Source organism: Ictidomys tridecemlineatus, chromosome X (assembly GCF_052094955.1).
Source record: "Ictidomys tridecemlineatus isolate mIctTri1 chromosome X, mIctTri1.hap1, whole genome shotgun sequence".
NCBI lineage: Eukaryota > Metazoa > Chordata > Mammalia > Rodentia > Sciuridae > Ictidomys > Ictidomys tridecemlineatus.
Genome location: NC_135493.1, coordinates 59,564,138 through 59,581,192, shown reverse-complemented (window position 1 = coordinate 59,581,192; position 17,055 = coordinate 59,564,138). Strand labels below are relative to the sequence as shown.

The 17,055-nt window shown below is 37.2% G+C and overlaps 1 protein-coding gene across 20 annotated transcripts in view; it reads right to left on the bottom strand.

Moving 5' to 3' along the window:
- Positions 1-16,297, bottom strand: part of LOC106144990 (uncharacterized) — a 44,574-nt gene extending 28,277 nt beyond the window's left edge. For 2 of the 20 annotated variants that reach the window (XM_078034569.1, XM_078034568.1), the window contains exons 1-5: positions 15,244-16,296; positions 11,565-11,708; positions 3,148-3,375; positions 1,068-1,195; positions 187-256 (exon numbers count right to left, since the gene is read on the bottom strand). The gene's annotated coding sequence lies outside the window, so the exon portion shown is untranslated. Of the gene's footprint in view, positions 1-186; positions 257-1,067; positions 1,196-3,147; positions 3,376-6,545; positions 6,687-9,943; positions 10,281-11,142; positions 11,221-11,564; positions 11,709-15,243 lie in introns of all 20 variants that reach the window. The other 18 variants (XM_078034555.1, XM_078034559.1, XM_078034557.1 and 15 more) reach the window with 17 other exon arrangements.
- Positions 16,298-17,055: the final 758 nt, after the last annotated feature.

The following is a 17,055-nucleotide window of genomic DNA, read 5'->3' as shown; positions in this document are numbered from 1 at the left end:
TTCCAACATCAACAAGGTTAATGACTATAATGGGGTGAAATATGAAACAGAGACGTCTAGAATCTCATGATGAAATTCTAAAACAAAAATAAAACACAAAACACGATCAAAGAACATCTTTGGAAAAACAAGGAAAAACTTTCTTGTTTTGAAAAGTAGAAATATTGTAAAAAAAATTCATCCTACCTTCTATACATTCAAGAATTCAGTGTAAACTAGTGGATGATGATGGGAAGATTCTTTTCCAGAATGCCAGCTAGTAAATATAAAAATATTCATAGGATTAGATTATAACACTTTTACAACATTCAATGAAAACCAATCACCTTCAGTGAATGCAAAAAAAAAAAGTTACATGTAAGGCAGATGGAAAATTTTATAATGAATTGTTCAGGCACATAACACATGAACTGAGTGATCAGTCCTAAAGTCACAAGAAGAAACCAAATTGGACATATAAGCTTCCTGGTAAGACCACAGAAATACACAACACTATATATTCGGGTACTTTCAAAAAAAAATCTGTATTTAGTGTAACCAATTAATCTAATACAAATTTAAGGGTTGAAGTGGTGGCAAAAGGAACATGACATTAAGATACAATGAGCAAAATCCACAATGCAAACTACACTGGCAAGAGCTCTAGATTTTTAAGCAAATACATTAGAAGGTATGATGGTTAATTTTATGCTCCTATGAAATTAGGAGAGCCTAATTTCACTAGGCCAAGCATTGCCCAGACATCTGGTCAATCATGTTGGATATTTCTGTAAGGTGTTTCTAGGTGATATTATATCTGAATTGGTGAACTGAGGGAAGCATGTTGCCCACCCAGTTGTGGACATGCATTACCTAATCAGTGAAAGACCTGATTAGAATGTAAAGGCTGAATAAGAGGGAATCTTCTGACTGATGGCCTAAGTTAAGATATCAGTTTTTCTTGCTTTCAATACTGAATGAAAAATTGGCACTTGGACTGGAATTTACATCACTGACTCTCCTGATTCTTTAGCCTTCAGACTTGGACTCTTTTGTCTCCCACTCCATAGGATTTTCTATGTTTATACCTTGCTGTTTGCAGATCATGGGATTCTCAGCATTTATAATCACATGAGCCATTCTTCATATCATATTCAAATTTCAGAAAATCAAAGATGAAAAAGACTTGAAGGATGCAAAGGGCAAAACACATTACCTATAGAGAATCAAAAAATTGAAGAACACCTTGACTTCTCTTCATGCAAGAAAGAAGGGAATGGAGTAAAATATTTAAAAGGCTGAATTTAAAAAAGCTACCAATCTAAAATTCTATATCCTATGACACTATCCTTCAAAAGGAAAAAGGAAGAGGCTGGAGCTACAGCTCAGTTGGTAGAGTGCTGAGAGAGAGAGAGAGAGAGAGAGAGAGAGAAAGAAAGAATATTTTCTCAGAAAAACAAAAGTTGAGGAAATACAGTGCTAGTAAAACTGCCTTGCAGGAAATATTAAACGACATTCATTAGAGACAAGAAAAGTTATCTGGGTCAGAAACTCAGATTTCTATAAAGTAAAAAAAGTATTAGAAAAAGAATATGTGAATGTAAAATAGTTTTTATTCTTATTCTTTAATGATCTAACAGATAATAGTTGGCTCAAAACAATAACAACAGTGTTTTGATTATGTGTTTATATGTACGTATGATTGTGTATGCTTATTAAGTAAAATTAATGATAGCTACAATACCAAAGATGTGAGAGAGTAATTTGACTTATTCTGTTAATAGAAGATTAATTTCACTACCTCTGATTCAATATGAACTTATGATATAACTGTATCCTGCAATCTGTAGGGTAAACACTTAAAAAAACAACAGAAATTATAATTGATACATTAGACAGGAAAAACATGTAAGCATATAAAATACTCAAAACCAGAAATGGTAAAAAATATTGGAAGTCAGAAATAGGAACAAAGAAAAAGGACAATAAACAGAGAACCAGAAAAAATAAAATAGGTATTAGTCCAATCATGTTAATATCATTTTGAATGTCAATGGTCTAAATACACCAAGTTAAAGACAGATTATCTGAAGGGATCAAAAATTCAATCACCAAGTGTATTCTTGTGGAGAGTGGTGACAGAGAATGGGAGAGCAGTGACTGTGATTGGGGGTCTCTGATGACTTCATGGCTGTGGCATGCCTGTTGCCTGGGAATGTTTCTGTGCAAGGGTACAGGATGCCCAACTTCTATGGTGACACCCCAGCTGAAAATGCTCTGTTTAAAAGTCTTATCGCCTTCCACCTTGATCTCAGACATATAGCCCCCAGGGATAGAGGAATTAAACTGGGAATAATCATATGTGTCATCAATTACACTCCCAGGTACACACCCAAGATAAATGAAAACTCATGTCTACATATAAACTGGCACAGGAATATATGTAGCATCATCATCATGCACAACAGCCAAAAAGTGGAAATAACCCATGTGTTTCCCCTCTTGATGAATGGGTAAATAAAACAGAGTACTGTGTTTTACATTAAATAAAAGAAATAATGATGTACCAGGGATCAACCGGGAAAACAGGTGAAGAATTCAAATGCAAAAGACCAAATAATGTGAAATGTATGGAATAGGCAAATCCAGAAACACAAACATACGTTTCCTGGGTCTGAGGTTAGGATCAGGGTTTAGCTGCTCTGAGCACGATGCCACATTTTAGGGTTATGGAAATATTTAAAACTTAATTGCTCAACTCTATAAATATACTAGGAAACCATCAAGCTGTAATATTAAAATGAGTAAATTGGTAATTGTATTATTCCAAATTATATTGCAAAAAAGCTTTGAAAAATACTACATTGTTCTGAGATTCCATTGTATCACAATAACACTCAAACTTAGCTCTTCGAAAGTTGTTTAATGCACATCTATTTGATAATACTGTGGCTGTATCCTACCCTGATGACTCTATGTTCTGTGTAACTCCAAGCAATGACTGTGCCCTCTCCCCCACCACCCATACTCCCTTGGGTTGCTCATTTGTATAAAAGCCAATTTACACCTTATCACTTCCACCTGCAGCACTGGTTTGATAGTGGGTTCACTACAGGGTCCAAGTCCCTGTCCTCTGTGACAAACTATCAGCATTGTTACTTTTCTTACTCCTCTGTGGCCTTGGGCAGTCCAAGAAGCACCACCTTTATGAATGTCAGGATGACAGTACTTATTAGAGGGCTCCAAATGTACCAACATTTTCTCTTTCAGAAGTCGATCTTCAGGATAGAATGAAGGATGTTGATAAGGCTCAGGTTATAAGGATGCCATGCTAAGAATTCCCTTCCTTCACTTCTGGACCTGAACGTAGGAAGGGAGGCCAAATAGGATGCAAATCTATGAAGAAGCAAAAAGAATACAGAAATGTGTTTGTCACCATATGTGTGCATGCACAAATACCCAGTGTCACTTCCTCAGGCACACACACTCTCTTATACTCTCTCATTCTCTCTCTCTCTCTCTCTCTCTCTCTCTCTCTCTCTCTCTCTCTCTCTCTCTCTCTCACACACACACACACACACACACACACACACAAACACACACACACACACACACCACATACTCCTATAAAAACCAAGCTCTGTTATCATATGATAATTTTACAAGACAGTTTGCTAGGCTCAAATATAACCTATTTATCTCACTTGGCAAACAGTGGTGTGAACTGTGCCCTAAACTGTACCCTTTAGCAGAATATAATCTGGAAACGCAATACACACAGGGTTGACAACAGGGACTATAAAAACACTCTAAGTGACACAGGGTTGTGAATATTATTTTACATACATAGAATTCCAGATGGTAGCAAAAACAAGTCAGAATGACAATGATATAAGATCCTTTCACTATCACATTAGCAATGATTCCCATTGTCTCTCATGTGTGGAGACATAGGTACTTTTATGCTTCACTGTTAGGAATATAAATGAGTAAGAGCATTTAGAAGTCCTTATGTCAACAGAAATGCTTACAAACATATTTGCATAAGCATACATGTATTACGTGGTGTGTGTATGTATATATTTATATTGTGATAATAGGGTGTTTGGTACACTATCATTTGTCATTAGAAAACTATAAAAGGTTCTAAATTTTCATTACTTTGATCCTAATTTAGTTTTGATGTATCCACACAGTGAAAACCCCAATCAGGGGGGAAAAGCCTGAAATTTTGTTGAAAATTAAAAATGCAATCAGAAATATATTCTCCTGGAATGATGCTCACATTAATTAAGGGGAAATTTGCTTTCCAAAGATTGTGATTACTGTGAATACTTTTTTGGTTTGTATGTCTCCAGCTAATTATCCAGAAGTTTCAAAGTGTAAAAGTAAGATTTATTTGGTCCTCTCACATAGAGCTTTCTCTTCCCAATAATGATAAACTTCATTTTCTGGGTGAATGTCCTCAGCATACCTACACACTGGCAATGTCCCCTTTTATACACAGGCTTCCAGAAAGTTTTGTAGAATAGACTTGGTCAGAGCCCTTCCCACCCACTTTCCTGCTCAGCTGTTTTCAAGTTGCAGTTCAAGATTCTGTCACAAGGTGGAACCAACACACCTGCATTATCAAAAGTCTTTACAAAGAGGTGGCTGAAAGGAGCAAAGGAAGAAAAAAACTCACTTAAAACCCAGTTTGTGAATCTATAAACACAATGATTCTAATTCTTAAAAAAAAAAAAGTGAATCCATGAAAGAATATCGTAAAAAGTGTACCATGAAATGTCAGGTAGCTCCAGTGTGCCTTGGAGTCATCAGTGGGCAAGGGGTAAAGAAAGGAAAGAGGGAGGTAACTGAATTGATGGGGTCACTAAAGCAGGATCTGGGCTGTGTCCAATGTTCTAGAAAGGGGATGACTAAGAGGTGGTGGGAGAAGGTCTGGGAGAAGTGTACAGGGATGGAGTAATGGAAGGCAAGGTCTATATTCTCTGGGAGGGACCCCTCTGCAGTACACACACCTCTACTTACACTGAAGGGAAAGAGATAAATCAATGAATGACATGTAGATTTGGGGTTAAGAGCAAATAGAACTGCTTTGATATACACGTGAAGCTCCTAAACAGAACAAGTATCATATTCAACCATTTTGGGTCATTTATTAGTCAACAAAATATATGCCTTTTCATTAAAATATACATAGGCATAGTGTCAATGCCACCTCTTGGCCAGAGTGAGTAGCTGGAAAGGAGGAATGCAGACTCTGAACTTGACTGGATCACAACTGTAGAGTTGTTTTGGAATACATTTTTTACTTCTGTCTCCAAGATTTTCCTGGAATACAATAAAGCACATTTTCTGGGATATCTCATTCTGGTATGAACTAAAAATAAAGCTGTAAGTGTGAGCTCTACTTGAGGTATTAGAGATAGAGGAGCTAAGGCACACAAACAGAGCCAATCCCATTTCTCTATTTATCTCATTTTCTCTATGAAATTAAATCCAATGAATATTTTTCCAAAGAATGGAATATATGTACCCCTGACTTTTGTCAATCTTTTACACGTTTTGTTTTACATTTTTTATTCAATTACCTTTATTTTAAAAAATATTTATTTTTAGTTGTAGTTGGACACAACACCTTTATTTTTGTTTATTTATTTTTATGTGGTGCTGAGGATCAAACCCAGGGCCTCACACGGGCTAGGGGAACACTCTACCACTGAGCCACAATACCAGCCCTACCTTTAATTTTGAATACAAAATTTCAAACAATACATAGAAGCATTTATTAACGCTAATTAAACTACATCTCTCACTGGCCTCACACCTACCCCTTGACCCAAAGGGGTCTGTTGTCAATAAAATGGTACATGCTCTGTAGATGTGTCCCCATTGGTTAGATGTACATGATCATACAAACAACAGCATTTTCCAAAAGTGAAGTCACAGTAATCATCTTCATTTTCACCTTGCCTTTTCCAGTTAATGTCCTCTGAGTTTTTAAAGAAATTTTTGAATTAATTCTTCTGATTTTGGCATATTTTAAGGTTTATTGTTCAAATATGGTTTATATGAATTTTCTGTTGAATTTACATACTAATTTTTGTCACTGTACTTCAGAAACCATGGATCCTAACTGATATCCTTAATGCAGGCTGTAAATAATTTCCCCCAAATTTTCGTACATTTCTTGGTGTACTTTTTAAATATAGAATTTAGATTTATTATTATTTTAATAATAGCATTTGTGACTTTAAAACTTAACAGATCAAAAAATTGTTTTCAATGAATAACCAGGAGCATGAAAGGGTATTTCTATCAATTTAGATCATTTAAAATGCAGGAATAATGAAGATAACAATAGGAAAATATATTGAGTAATTTAGAATGGGCTGCTGACAGAAAAATGACAAAGATGTCTCCCTAATTTACATCAACTCCCCTAAAATGAATGCCCTAATCTGAATAATGATTATAATAATGGGTAGCATGATTAAAGAAGATTGTATATAAATTATATTGATTTAAATAGTTCAGTACATACCACTTTCCACCCCTCAACTCACCTGTCCCAAGATCTAAGCTTCTGCCTGTCCCTGGTCTTTACTTCAGGTATCAGCCACCTCATGTGACCCTACAACCCATTTCTACCGGCCCAAAAGGCTTTCTTCTTTCTCCATCACCAAGAGGTCTTGAAGAGTGGAGCTCTAGGGACAAGAATACCAGGGGAGTATAATCTGACTATGTCTCAAGCCCTGGAAGCCCATCTTCTAACAGAGGCCACCCAGTGTCTTCTAGGGAGGGTAAGGGATGAGACTAAATTCTAACCCTGCTACTGTGATTTAGGCTTTTTGAGCCTTGGCTTGGTCATTTGTGAAATGGGACTGACCATGCCATCCTTACAGAGGTGACCTGAGGGTAACTCAGAAAAAACTGTCCAGAGAATACAGCATGGAGTAGGTCTCAAGCTTGGGACACCACAGTAGCGGCTGGCTGAGCCTGAGGACTAAGGCAGGCATTGGGCAACCCAGATACTCATTTTTTCTCCTAATAAGAACACAGATAGCTAGACAAAGGACACAGATCTCTCCCTGATGGGCCTTGAGTTCAATGTTTTTTTTTAAATAGTTTTTTTAGTTGTAGATGGACACAATATATTTATTTCATTTAATTTTATGGAGTGCTGAGGATCAAACCCAGTGTCTCATGCGTGCTAGGCAAGCACTCCAGAGTTTTAGAGACAGAAGTTCCTCTACATTCTTGGGTGTTTCATGATCTGATAAGAGTTTTCCACATCACACCTCTGAGCAAACTCAAATCCAGTTCCCCATGCTATGAAGACAGGAGCGTCTGTGACATGATCTGCTGAGTTCAGTGAAAAGTCACACTCACTAGCCTGTCCTCACTGTGCTTCATTTCTATGTTGAAGTGGAATTAAAATAGTTCCACCTTGTGAGTTGTGGTGAGAGTCAAAGGGGCAACTGACAGCAGTATTGAGCACTGAGAAAGTCACATTAAAAACTGTATTGCTTTCATTTATTTTTATAAAGCACCATGGATAGAACCTAGGGCCAAATGGATGCTAGGAAATCACTCTACCAGTGAGCTGTATCTTTACTGTCATTTTTCTTAGTATGTGCATTTTATTATTGGCATGGATTGCTCTCCATAATATGTACATCAAAAAATTATCTTATGTTGCTGTAAGTAGGATATTATGTCATTTCTATTCTTAAATATGGATGCATTTGCAGAATAAAATTTCTAAAAAACTATAACAAATTTCGTCTATAAGGAACAGAAATTTAAGGAGTTTTTGATGATGTTATTCCTTTTGTGTATTTTCCACTTTTATCTACAACAAAAACACCAAGGTTTTGGAAGTGGGAAAAAAAAACAGAACAATATTTCCAGCCTTTCTTATAGAAAGTAGTGCAACATAGCAATGGGTACAGCTGTAAACCAAGGGAACAAGGTAATAGGTCTCTGAAATAATGTGTGCACTTATCCACATGACAGTCCCAACAGAACAGTTGCAAACAAATTACAGATTTAGGCTTTCAGGCAAAGGGCAAGCATGTCTCCCAAACAAATTTTACTTTCAGGCAGATGATGTCTCCACTTCCCAGACTTTTAATGAAGGTCATGAGATGAAAATAATTTCACAACATGTGTCTTTCCTTATTCTCCTAAATCAGCCTTAGTGGGAAGCTATCTGTTTACCCACTAGTTAGGCAAGCAGAGACTGCCACAGGGGAATGGCAGAGTGAGTGACAGCATGAAATCTCCTTGCACTCAGCATCACAGCTTCCAGAGGGCAGATCCAATTAGACCAGAGCCTCAGAAGTAATCAACACACAAGGTGACTAAAGGACTTTTGACCTTCCTTCTGCAAGTAAAAATAATGAAAGGAAAATATACATATGCTATGCATTTGTGATGTAAAATCAGATCAAGTTCTGAATAGAATGCATCCCCACAGCAACCATGGGATTTGGATCTGGACACATAATATGTGTCCAGATTAAAAAAAAAAAAAAAAAGAAACAATAGTTGCCACTTAAACTGGAATGGTCCAGATTAGTTCCAGATGTATAGGCCAGGCCTAGATGAACACAGTGAGAAAGACAAAATTAGGCTTGAAAAAATGGAAGAGGTGTCATGGCAGGACACAATGAGACATTGTTCCAGGTGAGTTAGCTCTAGGGAAACCCTAAATCTTTGGACACATCAGGAGAATAAAGGCATTGATTTAATGTTTATTTACATATATAAATTATCAAAATATTACAATTACACCTGATGAACATACAGAATTACTATTGTCTATTAAGCAAATTAAAATAAATGAAGAAATAAATAGTATTGAAAGTGTATTTGGCAGAATTTTAGTGCTCCCTAGAGCATATAACCTGGGAAAGTTACTTGCAGATATATACATATATAATAAAACTACAAAGAAAATTCCTAAAAATGAAAAACCCTAGGCTGGTGTGGTGGTACATGCCTGTTATCCCAGCAGTTCTGGAGGCTAAGACATGAGAATAGTGAGTTCAAAGCCAGACTCGGCAATGGTGAGGTGCTTAGCAACTCAGTAGGGCCCTGTCTCTAAATAAAATTCAAAATAAGGCTGGGAATGTAGCTCAGTGGCTGAGTGCCCCTGAGTTCAAGCCCCAGTACCCCTCCAAAAAAAGAAAAAAGAAAAGAAAAACCCCAATGCTGTAGAGGGCCTAATTCTGGGCAAGAAAGAGGATAACATACCCAGAGGACATTCCACCATGTATTTCAGCTGCACATGTAATATTTTATATGTTAACATGAGGATGTAAAAGTTTGTTTACTCTAAAATTTTTGTGTACCTAAAATATTTCCAAACAACTATTATTTCCACAAACTGTAATTCTGATTTTTAAAGTTTCCATATTAATTTAAGTTTGTTGAAAACATAGCCAATTCCAGATATAAATAATTAATCAACAACCTGATTACTCATTAATTTTGAAAAATACATCATTGTGTGCATTTCCTCCCATTTATTATCCCTGCAGATGTATTTACTGTGTAGGACTATATATAAATTTCATCTCTCTGGAGACTAAATATTTGCTAAAAAATTCTGAATCTGATAATTAAATATGCAAAATCTTCTTCTCACTTTATATGATTACAAATCCCATTCCCAAAACACTGAAAAAACATTTTTTTTTTCTGTGTAAGGGCTGAGGCCTATATACGGGAAGTAACTCTCTGGCCTTGTATACAAGGATGCATTTGGTATTTATGAACAGGCCTCCTGATTTCAGTCTCTTGTCCAGTAGAGGCACCTTCACATTCTGTTGTTCTATTCTGTCTCCTATCCAGGACTCCATGGGAGGCTATTATTCCAATGGGGAAATAGCAGGCAAAAGAAGACTATAAGAAAGGATATTGAATACAAAGTAACGAAGGAATGATTTGCTTTTACCTCTACTCCATGATCAGGTAACTTGTTATACAAAGAGAAAGCATAATTCTTCTATCATATAAATATGTAAATATTTAATTTCTTGCTGCTTGGTGTCAAATTGACATACTGGAGCTGTCCATGGTAAAGTCTTGTTGTTTGTAGAAAGAAGATGATGTATGCCAATACATACATTTGGTGTAGTACTGTGGGTTAGGGACTGTCCCCAGAGATACTCATTGCTCACGTTCTCCTCACAACAGCTCCATGAGGTATGTATCAAGGTGCCCACTTAACACTTGGCCCAGGTCTGGCTCCCAAAGAGTTACATGATAATATAAGGTGGTTACAAAAATGTCTAAGCAGAAACAGGAATGGGGATCTATTAGTTATATATAAATATATATATATATAATGAAAAATACAAAATGTGTTCATTCACATGTTATTTTAAAAAATGAAAAGATCATATTTTAAGCACTTGATTATTTAACTCAGCCTGATCACCAATGACATAAATTTGTATTTGAAAAGTTACTGCAAATTGACATATTTTTGAAAATTTAATATGTACATATATTACCTTTTATTGAAATTATATGTTGTTTTCTTTGGCCTTCTCTCTATTCATTACTAATAGTTATTTTCCATAATCAGAATATTAAGCAGTTTTGTTAAGATTGGGGTGGGCTTGTGACTTAGTTGTAGAGCACTTTGCTGGCATGTGTAAGATACTAGATTTAATACTCAGTACCACAAAATTTAAAGTATTCCCCAATATGAAATACTTTTTTAGTACCTCATTAAAGCAAAGAGAAAAAAAAAATAGATGAGCTGGGACTGTGTGCTATAGCTCAGTGGTAAAGCACATGCTTAGCATACATGAGGGCCTGGGTTCTGTCCATGGTACCACAAAATAAAATAGATGATCTACTAAAAGTCATAGTAAAATTCAGTATTGTTTTTATGTGTGTATAAACAATAGGATAGAATAGAGCCAAAATGACCAAATATATCGACCATATAAAAATTTTAAGTTGATATAATTTACCTATTAAAAGAAAAAGACTTTCAGATTGCCTATTGAAGTAAAATTCAAAAGTGCTGATTTTCAAAATATATACTGAAAAAAGGCATTTAAATTCCATATTAAGCCAAGAGGGACTTAGCAGGGACAGAGGCAGGAGGATCACAAGTTCAAGACCAGACATGACAATTACCAAAGGTAGTGGTAGTGCTGGAGTTGTGGCTCAGTGGTAGAGTGCTTGCTTAGCATGTGTGAGGCCCTGGGTTTGATCCTCAGCATCACATATAAATAAATAAAACAAAAGATTCATTGATAACTAAAAAAATATTTAAAACAAGGCAATGGTACAGGGAATTTATTGATGATGCTACTACAAAGAGCTGGGCACATAGGCATTCACCACATTACAGGGCACCAATTACCCATGGATATATAAATGAATGCGAGATATCCTAGCATATAGGGCAAACATTTTCCCCACATTCTCACTAGCATGTAATGGTTGCCAGGATCAAATTCTGGTCCTTCTTATCTCCAAACACATGCCCAACCACTGTTTCCATATTTATTGCCCTTCTATGTTACACTAGATGCCAACAAAGAAAAAAGACTCACCAAAGAAGGTTCTGTGCTCCACTGATGTTGTAGTAATAGGGATGCAGATTTGATGACTCCCTTTGTCATTTAGCCAATGCCTTACTGTTCATTCTACTGGACTATTTCAGAAGTGCAGTAAGAAACTGCCACATTTGTGTCCAACTGGATGGAAAGGAAGAAGAGAGGAAAACACAGGGAAGAAAGGAAATGATGAGGTGGGACCAATACTTCTTTTGGGTACATTCCCAGATGCTGCCTCAAATCTTCTATGTTATGGGACAGAGGAAACAGAGTGGGCTGGCAGTGACATATATCAAGATCCCACCACATACCAGACATTCTGTGGGACTTTCTTTTTATTTTTCTTATTACAGTAAGTCTGTGAAGAAAACACTCTTGGACCCATTTGACAGACTAACAAGCTCAGATTCACAGAAGATATGCCCATTTCCAAGGTGGAACATCAACCCTTCACCTTCTACTAAGCCCAACAAGCTGACCTCATGTAGATAACAGTTTTCTAGTGTTTCAGGGCTGACAGTGAGAAACTCACTCAATATGAAGGCTAAGTTATATCATGCCCTCTTGACTATCATCCTCCTTTTATTAATGAAGATGATGGTGAAGATGAATTCCTGCCCTGTGGTCAAGAGGCCTGGGTGTGGGTGCCACATGGGTTTTCTCATTTCTGACATACTGAACTGAACCAGGAAGCTGCATAAGCTGTTGGTATTTGGAAAAGAAGACTGAATCTCATTTTAATACTAGTAATTCTAGCCAGGATTAGTAATTATCCCCATTACTTGAATCAGGCAACAGAAATTAAAAGTTAGGTAACTTGACTTAATTTGCTGACTTAAGGAAGCAACCTTAAAATAAATGTTCCAGGACTCAAAATCTGAAATGATTAAAAGACTAAACTTTTTCACCTTTGAAATCTGAGCTGACATAGACATTTGATATATGAGGCATTGGTATTCACTGGAATTTGGCTGTTCTCTTGAAGACCATGTGCTGAAGGACTTTTAAAATATTAACTATAATTACAAAATATAGGTAAAGAATAAAACAGTATGAAAATGGGAGAAACTAGACTATTTCTAACCTATATTCAATCATGTGTTTTTGTTCTTGATGTGTGGAATATTCTTAAATAATCCACATGAAAACAAAATCAAATCCCAAATACTTACCAACACACCAAAAAGAAACAGTCAATCAGGCAAGTCAAAAAATGTAATGTCAAACAGGGTCCCATTATAGAAAAGAATATGTTTATGAACATAGGTTTATGGATATGTACATGTGATTAAATATAAGTTATTTTATTACAAACTGAGAAAATCTTGAGAACGGGCATGAATAAATTGATGGACATTCTTTTCTTATTCAGGATGATGAAAAGATAGGGAATGAAGGGAGATACAAAATAATTTCAACTTCTAACATACATTTCAATTATGTTTGATACGTCTTGTGCATGTGCAAGCCCATGTATGTGTATTCATGTGTGGTATACTGGGAATGAAAACAGGGCCTCACATATTGCCCTGGTTTTCATGTCTTAAATGACAAAAAGAATTAAATAGTAGTGTGACAAAATGATTGTGATAAAGTTTCATAAATAAGAAAATCTGTAAACTCAGTCAAAAAGTTCATGGTATAGAAACACAGTTATGGGTGAAGAATCATGCCTATGTACATGGGAAATGCCTATGTAATTCAATAACTATAATCACATGTTTTCACCATCCTGAGGGTGGAGATCCAGCAAACAACAGAAAACCCCACCTATTGGATGAGAAGGGAAGCAGGAAAGATACTGAATTCTAACAAAAACATCCTTATATTTTCCTTCAAGAATTTCTTTTCTTTTTTCTTCTCTCTCTCTTCTCCTGCCCTCACATCCACAAAATTTGTGAATCAAAGTACTTTTTGTGATTTAGGCTACTGAGGACTGGAATACCTCTTTAAGTTTTATTTAAAGATGGACACAGTATCTTTACTTTTTTATTTTATTTATTTTTATGTGGTGCTGAGGATCGAACACAGTGCCTCACATATTTGAGGCAAGTACTCTACCGCTGAACTATAACCCCAGCCCCAGAATACCTCTTTTTTAATTACCAAAATACATATATTCATGTGATTCCTATTAACTTACTCACATTTTCTTATTCTTGATACTAAATATGTAGGTACAAAACAAAAACAATTGAGGACCCAAGTCAATGCTATGGTTTCATTTTTATCACCATCAAAACCCAAAAGCTCACTTTACAACAGGGAAAAATAGTAATATTGCAATTGTTCCTTAGTTAGTCAGGACTGCTATCACAGAATACCATAACTGGTTGGCTTAAATAATGAATATTCATTTCTAATTGTTCTGGAGATGGGATGGTTGGAGATTAAGGTGTAGGCAGGATTTTTTATCTACCAAAGGCCCTTGTCCTAGTCTGCATAGACTATCTTCTTGCAGCATCCTCACTTGGCTGAGAGAGATGTTTCACATTTCCGTTCTTATAAGGCTACCCTCATGACCTCATTTAAACCTAATTACACTATTAAGGTCATACATCCAAATAATACTACACTAGGCAGTAGGGATTCAACATATCAATTCAGGAGGAGGGGACAAATTCATTATGTCTATAGATTAATTATCCTATTTGGGGGAAAGTTTAATAAATCCAAATTTTTATATTTATTTGTAAAGTATTATACTCCTACATTTGTAGATAAACTTATTAAATACTTTTCTTTCAGTGTATATAAAATGGATATTTAGGTGCTTCACAAAAGAACTGGTAATCTCCGTTTCCCTTACAAGTCTTCCTCCAGTAGATAGTATGTATTGAATACTCAAAAAATCCTGTCCTAAGTATTGAGAAATAATGCTTCTGCTGTTTCATATATTCATGGCTAAAATAATTTTTAAAACTAAAACAAATATGTAAGCTGAATAAAACAAGCCAGATCATAGGAGTACAATTCTATTTAAATGATTCTATTTAAATGAAATTATAAGAAATCAAAACTGATCTGTTAACAAGATAAGTGATTGCTTGGTGAGGGGAGGATATTCTGAAAATGTGATTTTCTGGGATATAATGATTTAAGAGCAACTGGTAATTTGACATAGTGATTCCCTTTAAAAAGATGACCATGTTCACATACTAGGTATCACTATATTAAGGCAAATACACAAGGAATTGTTATTTTAAAATCATTAAATTCTTATAAGGAACATTTTAAGCCCTCTAAACATTTCAGGCTTAAAAATAATATTTAGACAGTGGATAAAACTGTAGCTACCCGGGAAGTATTCGTGTTACAATTTCAAATTCCTAGAAGGATCTTTCTTGCAGTCAACTACATATTTCCACACTCACATGAGAGGTCCATGAGATTTGTTGATTATCATTAATAGAGAATTATATTTAAATGCATGTTAAACAGCATGTTCCTTAGCTAAACTAGTCATTACGACAAGGAAAGGCATTTCAAAGATGGGTCTCAACTATTACTATAAAGCATAGTACTTGCTGAAGGCAAATTCTACCTGCTGAACCTCTTCAAGGGAGAGATTAAAATAGCTTCTCTACCTTGTAGCTATTTTGTGAACCTCATGTGTGCTATTTCGCCATGCACTTTTGTTCAGATCTATGGAATAATTTAAGACAGGTGTTATTACCAGAGATGCAAGTGTTGGGGGGCCTCCTGAGCACTGCTTGCTCTTCAGATCTGGAATAGAAGCTTCAGCAGCCATTATGACACACATCTTCAGAAAATGTCTTCTTCAGACACTTAATATGAGCTCAGTCACCAGAGGAAGAGCTTCCCAGGGGGAGAAAGAATCCAGAAATGACTATGCTTTATTGGAATAACTATATCTGTGGACCATGCTAGGCACTGAAGTGAGCATTCGTGATCCCACAATAACCACAGAGCAATGGGGCTTATACGTGTGGTATCCCCGAAAGTTCTGCCAATCCCGTGGCTGAGCATTCTTGCCCCCATTTACAGAGAAGCCTAGTGGAGGGCGCTTCCCTGTCTTACCCTCCCGCGCCCCGCCTTTACATGGAAAGGAGGTCCAGGCCACCCTGGAGCAGGACATCACCATGCCTGGGGCCAGGAGGGCCCCAAGTCTCTCTCCCTCTCCAGTCAGCAAAGGACCAAGTCTCAGAGCGGGAACGAGGCGACTTGGGCCAGGGATCTCTTCGTCTCCCCACACCTCAGGGAGGGTCAGCCCGCACCCGGAGAAACCCACGCCCTCTTCGGAGAACCAAAACCTGTAGGCTGGACGCTGCTCTTCTCAGGATAGCAAGTCGGTCTCCTTTCGAATAGCGTCATAGTCGCATTCATGACGTCAGGTTTCTATGGCAACCGCGATGCAGGTTGGTCCCGCCCCAGAAATGCCTCTGGGCGGGTGTCCTATTAATCCCCTAACCTTTCTCTGGAAGCTGGACGGCTTCACTCTTCAGGCCACCACCTGAGAAAGTGCACTAATTAGAGGAACTAGGCTGAGACTCAGGCCATGGGGAGAACTCTGCCCACACCCTCAGATGGGTCCAAACTCCTGAAGGAGGCGCCCTGCTCTCGAACCCGAGCAAGTCGGCCTCTTTTAGAATGTCGTCAGTCACCAAAGTCGCCATAATGACATCAGGTTTCTATGGCAATAGTGGTGCGCAGGCTGTTCCTAAAATCCGAAATGCTTTGCGCAGTCTTCCCGTCTGTTCCCCGGTTTCTCCTTTAAAACAATATGCCTTTACCCTTCTGGGCACCTGAGAAACATGCTAATTAGAGAAAGCACGTGAAGATGCTGGTAATCGGGAGCGCTCTGCCCCGTTGTTGGGACTAAGCACGTGACTGTTACCAAGATCTCGGCTACTGGGGAGGTGGAAGGAGGAGGATCTCCAAATTCAAAGGCAGCCTCAGCACCTTAGAAAGCTCCTAGCAACTTAGAGAGCCTCTGTCTGAAATTGAAAAATAATGATAACAGCTTCCAAGTGGGTACTCTTTCAAGAAAAAAAAAAGTTGATGGTGAAGATGAAATTCCAGGGCTGGGGATGTGGCTCAAGCGGTAACGCGCTCGCCTGGCGTGCGTGCGGCCCGGGTTCGATCCTCAGCACCATATTCCAACAAAGATGTTGTGTCCGCCGAGAACTAAACAATAAATGTTAAAAATTCTCTCTCTCTCTCCCTCTCTCTCTCTCTCTCCCCCCCCTTACTCTCTCTTTAAAAAAAAAAAAAGATGAAATTCCAGTGTAGGGTCCTGTAGGTGGTAATGGAGCTAGTGACGACGTTTTAGGATTCCCGCGTCCTCTTTATCTACACTCTCCTTTCCAGTGAGACTTTATGGGAAACTGTTTCCCCAACATCAAATTAGAATATCAAATAAAGCGACAGAAAATGATGAGGAATGAAATGAGTCAATCCTCTTCCTCTTTCTCAGCAAGGCCCTCCTGTAACACTGAGAAGCCCCAAATCTTGATTCATAATGTAA